At 33.5% G+C, this 7117-nt stretch overlaps 1 protein-coding gene across 1 annotated transcript in view; it reads left to right on the top strand.

Moving 5' to 3' along the window:
* LOC127943014 (transcription factor Sp8-like) overlaps nt 1-7117 on the top strand; it is a 151069-nt gene that overhangs the window by 2186 nt on the left and 141766 nt on the right. The window lies entirely within an intron of this gene.

Here is a 7117-nt window from a genome sequence, read left to right as displayed (position 1 = left end):
AGTATTCAGTGCAAATCTTGCCAAACTGAAACAAGCTTATGTCTTATGAAGTACAATGTTTTCTGCAATGCTGTAAGACAGTTTTTAATGTGTTAGAAGTTATATGCACAAAAACTTATGTTAGGACTTCAATGATCAAGATTGTCAGTTTACAGCTTTCTGAGTACAGTAATGCTGAAATAGTGTTTCTGTTGAAATGAAGTGAAATCAAGCCCAAATCTGCTCAAAAGCTTTTCTCTCTATTAGATAAAGCTGTTTCATTCAGTATTCAGTGCAAATCTTGCCAAACTGAAACAAGCTTATGCCTTATGAAGTACAATGTTTTCTGCAATGCTGTAAGACAGTTTTTAATGTGTTAGAAGTTATATGCACAAAAACTTATGTTAGGACTGCAATGATCAAGATTGTCAGTTTACAGCTTTCTGAGTCCAGTAATGCTGAAATAGTGTTTCTGTTGAAATGAAGTGAAATCAAGCCCAAATCTGCTCAAATGCTTTTCTCTCTATTAGATAAAGCTGTTTCATTCAGTATTCATTGCAAATCTTGCCAAACTGAAACAAGCTTATGCCTTATGAAGTACAATGTTTTCTGCAATGCTGTAAGACAGTTTTTAATGTGTTAGAAGTTATATACACAAAAACTAATGTTAGGACTGCAATGATCAAGATTGTCAGTTTACAGCTTTCTGAGTCCAGTAATGCTGAAATAGTGTTTCTGTTGAAATGAAGTGAAATCAAGCCCAAATCTGCTCAAAAGCTTTTCTCTCTATTAGATAAAGCTGTTTCAATCAGTATTCAGTGCAAATCTTGCCAAACTGAAACAAGCTTATGCCTTATGAAGTACAATGTTTTCTGCAATGCTGTAAGACAGTTTTTAATGTGTTAGAAGTTATATGCACAAAAACTTATGTTAGGACTGCAATGATCAAGATTGTCAGTTTACAGCTTTCTGAGTCCAGTAATGTTGAAATAGTGTTTCTGTTCAAATGAAGTGAAATCAAGCCCAAATCTGCTCAAAAGCTTTTCTCTCTATTAGATAAAGCTGTTTCATTCAATATTCAGTGCAAATCTTGCCAAACTGAAACAAGCTTATGCCTTATGAAGTACAATGTTTTCTGCAATGCTGTAAGACAGTTTTTAATGTGTTAGAAGTTATATACACAAAAACTAATGTTAGGACTGCAATGATCAAGATTGTCAGTTTACAGCTTTCTGAGTCCAGTAATGTTGAAATAGTGTTTCTGTTCAAATGAAGTGAAATCAAGCCCAAATCTGCTCAAAAGCTTTTTTCTCTATTAGAGAAAGGTGTTTCATTCAATATTCAGTGCAAATCTTGCCAAACTGAAACAAGCTTATGCCTTATGAAGTACAATGTTTTCTGCAATGCTGTAAGACAGTTTTTAATGTGTTAGAAGTTATATGCACAAAAACTTATGTTAGGACTTCAATGATCAAGATTGTCAGTTTACAGCTTTCTGAGTCCAGTAATGCTGATATAGTGTTTCTGTTGAAATGAAGTGAAATCAAGCCCAAATCTGCTCAAAAGCTTTTCTCTCTATTAGATAAAGCTGTTTCATTCAATATTCAGTGCAAATCTTGCCAAACTGAAACAAGCTTATGCCTTATGAAGTACAATGTTTTCTGCAATGCTGTAAGACAGTTTTTAATGTGTTAGAAGTTATATGCACAAAAACTTATGTTAGGACTTCAATGATCAAGATTGTCAGTTTACAGCTTTCTGAGTCCAGTAATGCTGAAATAGTGTTTCTGTTGAAATGAAGTGAAATCAAGCCCAAATCTGCTCAAAAGCTTTTTTCTCTATTAGAGAAAGGTGTTTCATTCAATATTCAGTGCAAATCTTGCCAAACTGAAACAAGCTTATGCCTTATGAAGTACAATGTTTTCTGCAATGCTGTAAGACAGTTTTTAATGTGTTAGAAGTTATATGCACAAAAACTTATGTTAGGACTTCAATGATCAAGATTGTCAGTTTACAGCTTTCTGAGTCCAGTAATGCTGAAATAGTGTTTCTGTTGAAATGAAGTGAAATCAAGCCCAAATCTGCTCAAAAGCTTTTCTCTCTATTAGATAAAGCTGTTTCAATCAGTATTCAGTGCAAATCTTGCCAAACTGAAACAAGCTTATGCCTTATGAAGTACAATGTTTTCTGCAATGCTGTAAGACAGTTTTTAATGTGTTAGAAGTTATATGCACAAAAACTTATGTTAGGACTGCAATGATCAAGATTGTCAGTTTACAGCTTTCTGAGTCCAGTAATGTTGAAATAGTGTTTCTGTTCAAATGAAGTGAAATCAAGCCCAAATCTGCTCAAAAGCTTTTCTCTCTATTAGATAAAGCTGTTTCATTCAATATTCAGTGCAAATCTTGCCAAACTGAAACAAGCTTATGCCTTATGAAGTACAATGTTTTCTGCAATGCTGTAAGACAGTTTTTAATGTGTTAGAAGTTATATACACAAAAACTAATGTTAGGACTGCAATGATCAAGATTGTCAGTTTACAGCTTTCTGAGTCCAGTAATGTTGAAATAGTGTTTCTGTTCAAATGAAGTGAAATCAAGCCCAAATCTGCTCAAAAGCTTTTTTCTCTATTAGAGAAAGGTGTTTCATTCAATATTCAGTGCAAATCTTGCCAAACTGAAACAAGCTTATGCCTTATGAAGTACAATGTTTTCTGCAATGCTGTAAGACAGTTTTTAATGTGTTAGAAGTTATATGCACAAAAACTAATGTTAGGACTTCAATGATCAAGATTGTCAGTTTACAGCTTTCTGAGTCCAGTAATGCTGAAATAGTGTTTCTGTTCAAATGAAGTGAAATCAAGCCCAAATCTGCTCAAAAGCTTTTCTCTCTATTAGAGAAAGCTGTTTCATTCAGTATTCAGTGCAAATCTTGCCAAACTGAAACATGCTTATGTCTTATGAAATAAAATGTTTTCTGCAATGCTGTAAGACAGTTTTTAATGTGTTAGAAGTTATATACACAAAAACTAATGTTAGGACTGCAATGATCAAGATTGTCAGTTTACAGCTTTCTGAGTCCAGTAATGTTGAAATAGTGTTTCTGTTCAAATGAAGTGAAATCAAGCCCAAATCTGCTCAAAAGCTTTTCTCTCTATTAGAGAAAGCTGTTTCATTCAATATTCAGTGCAAATCTTGCCAAACTGAAACAAGCTTATGCCTTATGAAGTACAATGTTTTCTGCAATGCTGTAAGACAGTTTTTAATGTGTTAGAAGTTATATGCACAAAAACTAATGTTAGGACTGCAATGATCAAGATTGTCAGTTTACAGCTTTCTGAGTCCAGTAATGTTGAAATAGTGTTTCTGTTCAAATGAAGTGAAATCAAGCCCAAATCTGCTCAAAAGCTTTTCTCTCTATTAGAGAAAGCTGTTTCATTCAATATTCAGTGCAAATCTTGCCAAACTGAAACAGGCTTATGCCTTATGAAGTACAATGTTTTCTGCAATGCTGTAAGACAGTTTTTAATGTGTTAGAAGTTATATGCACAAAAACTTATGTTAGGACTTCAATGATCAAGATTGTCAGTTTACAGCTTTCTGAGTCCAGTAATGCTGAAATAGTGTTTCTGTTGAAATGAAGTGAAATCAAGCCCAAATCTGCTCAAAAGCTTTTCTCTCTATTAGATAAAGCTGTTTCATTCAGTATTCAGTGCAAATCTTGCCAAACTGAAACAAGCTTATGTCTTATGAAGTACAATGTTTTCTGCAATGCTGTAAGACAGTTTTTAATGTGTTAGAAGTTATATGCACAAAAACTTATGTTAGGACTTCAATGATCAAGATTGTCAGTTTACAGCTTTCTGAGTCCAGTAATGCTGAAATAGTGTTTCTGTTGAAATGAAGTGAAATCAAGCCCAAATCTGCTCAAAAGCTTTTCTCTCTATTAGATAAAGCTTTTTCATTCAATATTCAGTGCAAATCTTGCCATACTGAAACAAGCTTATGCCTTATGAAGTACAATGTTTTCTGCAATGCTGTAAGACAGTTTTTAATGTGTTAGAAGTTATATGCACAAAAACTTATGTTAGGACTTCAATGATCAAGATTGTCAGTTTACAGCTTTCTGAGTCCAGTAATGCTGAAATAGTGTTTCTGTTGAAATGAAGTGAAATCAAGCCCAAATCTGCTCAAAAGCTTTTCTCTCTATTAGATAAAGCTGTTTCATTCAGTATTCAGTGCAAATCTTGCCAAACTGAAACAAGCTTTTGTCTTATGAAGTACAATGTTTTCTGCAATGCTGTAAGACAGTTTTTAATGTGTTAGAAGTTATATGCACAAAAACTTATGTTAGGACTTCAATGATCAAGATTGTCAGTTTACAGCTTTCTGAGTCCAGTAATGCTGAAATAGTGTTTCTGTTGAAATGAAGTGAAATCAAGCCCAAATCTGCTCAAAAGCTTTTCTCTCTATTAGATAAAGCTGTTTCAATCAGTATTCAGTGCAAATCTTGCCAAACTGAAACAAGCTTATGCCTTATGAAGTACAATGTTTTCTGCAATGCTGTAAGACAGTTTTTAATGTGTTAGAAGTTATATGCACAAAAACTTATGTTAGGACTGCAATGATCAAGATTGTCAGTTTACAGCTTTCTGAGTCCAGTAATGTTGAAATAGTGTTTCTGTTCAAATGAAGTGAAATCAAGCCCAAATCTGCTCAAAAGCTTTTCTCTCTATTAGATAAAGCTGTTTCATTCAATATTCAGTGCAAATCTTGCCAAACTGAAACAAGCTTATGCCTTATGAAGTACAATGTTTTCTGCAATGCTGTAAGACAGTTTTTAATGTGTTAGAAGTTATATACACAAAAACTAATGTTAGGACTGCAATGATCAAGATTGTCAGTTTACAGCTTTCTGAGTCCAGTAATGTTGAAATAGTGTTTCTGTTCAAATGAAGTGAAATCAAGCCCAAATCTGCTCAAAAGCTTTTTTCTCTATTAGAGAAAGGTGTTTCATTCAATATTCAGTGCAAATCTTGCCAAACTGAAACAAGCTTATGCCTTATGAAGTACAATGTTTTCTGCAATGCTGTAAGACAGTTTTTAATGTGTTAGAAGTTATATGCACAAAAACTTATGTTAGGACTTCAATGATCAAGATTGTCAGTTTACAGCTTTCTGAGTCCAGTAATGCTGATATAGTGTTTCTGTTGAAATGAAGTGAAATCAAGCCCAAATCTGCTCAAAAGCTTTTCTCTCTATTAGATAAAGCTGTTTCATTCAATATTCAGTGCAAATCTTGCCAAACTGAAACAAGCTTATGCCTTATGAAGTACAATGTTTTCTGCAATGCTGTAAGACAGTTTTTAATGTGTTAGAAGTTATATGCACAAAAACTTATGTTAGGACTTCAATGATCAAGATTGTCAGTTTACAGCTTTCTGAGTCCAGTAATGCTGAAATAGTGTTTCTGTTGAAATGAAGTGAAATCAAGCCCAAATCTGCTCAAAAGCTTTTTTCTCTATTAGAGAAAGGTGTTTCATTCAATATTCAGTGCAAATCTTGCCAAACTGAAACAAGCTTATGCCTTATGAAGTACAATGTTTTCTGCAATGCTGTAAGACAGTTTTTAATGTGTTAGAAGTTATATGCACAAAAACTTATGTTAGGACTTCAATGATCAAGATTGTCAGTTTACAGCTTTCTGAGTCCAGTAATGCTGATATAGTGTTTCTGTTGAAATGAAGTGAAATCAAGCCCAAATCTGCTCAAAAGCTTTTCTCTCTATTAGATAAAGCTGTTTCATTCAATATTCAGTGCAAATCTTGCCAAACTGAAACAAGCTTATGCCTTATGAAGTACAATGTTTTCTGCAATGCTGTAAGACAGTTTTTAATGTGTTAGAAGTTATATGCACAAAAACTTATGTTAGGACTTCAATGATCAAGATTGTCAGTTTACAGCTTTCTGAGTCCAGTAATGCTGAAATAGTGTTTCTGTTGAAATGAAGTGAAATCAAGCCCAAATCTGCTCAAAAGCTTTTCTCTCTATTAGATAAAGCTGTTTCATTCAGTATTCAGTGCAAATCTTGCCAAACTGAAACAAGCTTATGTCTTATGAAGTACAATGTTTTCTGCAATGCTGTAAGACAGTTTTTAATGTGTTAGAAGTTATATGCACAAAAACTTATGTTAGGACTTCAATGATCAAGATTGTCAGTTTACAGCTTTCTGAGTCCAGTAATGCTGAAATAGTGTTTCTGTTGAAATGAAGTGAAATCAAGCCCAAATCTGCTCAAAAGCTTTTCTCTCTATTAGATAAAGCTGTTTCATTCAATATTCAGTGCAAATCTTGCCATACTGAAACAAGCTTATGCCTTATGAAGTACAATGTTTTCTGCAATGCTGTAAGACAGTTTTTAATGTGTTAGAAGTTATATGCACAAAAACTTATGTTAGGACTGCAATGATCAAGATTGTCAGTTTACAGCTTTCTGAGTCCAGTAATGCTGAAATAGTGTTTCTGTTCAAATCAAGTGAAATCAAGCCCAAATCTGCTCAAAAGCTTTTCTCTCTATTAGATAAAGCTGTTTCATTCAGTATTCAGTGCAAATCTTGCCAAACTGAAACAAGCTTATGCCTTATGAAGTACAATGTTTTCTTCAATGCTGTAAGACAGTTTTTAATGTGTTAGAAGTTATATGCACAAAAACTTATGTTAGGACTGCAATGATCAAGATTGTCAGTTTACAGCTTTCTGAGTCCAGTAATGTTGAAATAGTGTTTCTGTTCAAATGAAGTGAAATCAAGCCCAAATCTGCTCAAAAGCTTTTCTCTCTATTAGAGAAAGCTGTTTCATTCAATATTCAGTGCAAATCTTGCCAAACTGAAACAAGCTTATGCCTTATGAAGTACAATGTTTTCTGCAATGCTGTAAGACAGTTTTTAATGTGTTAGAAGTTATATGCACAAAAACTTATGTTAGGACTTCAATGATCAAGATTGTCAGTTTACAGCTTTCTGAGTCCAGTAATGCTGAAATAGTGTTTCTGTTGAAATGAAGTGAAATCAAGCCCAAATCTGCTCAAAAGCTTTTCTCTCTATTAGATAAAGCTGTTTCATTCAGTATTCAGTGCAAAT

Source organism: Carassius gibelio, chromosome A22 (genome assembly GCF_023724105.1).
Source record: "Carassius gibelio isolate Cgi1373 ecotype wild population from Czech Republic chromosome A22, carGib1.2-hapl.c, whole genome shotgun sequence".
Lineage (NCBI taxonomy): Eukaryota > Metazoa > Chordata > Actinopteri > Cypriniformes > Cyprinidae > Carassius > Carassius gibelio.
This window is presented reverse-complemented; position numbering and strand designations above follow the sequence as displayed.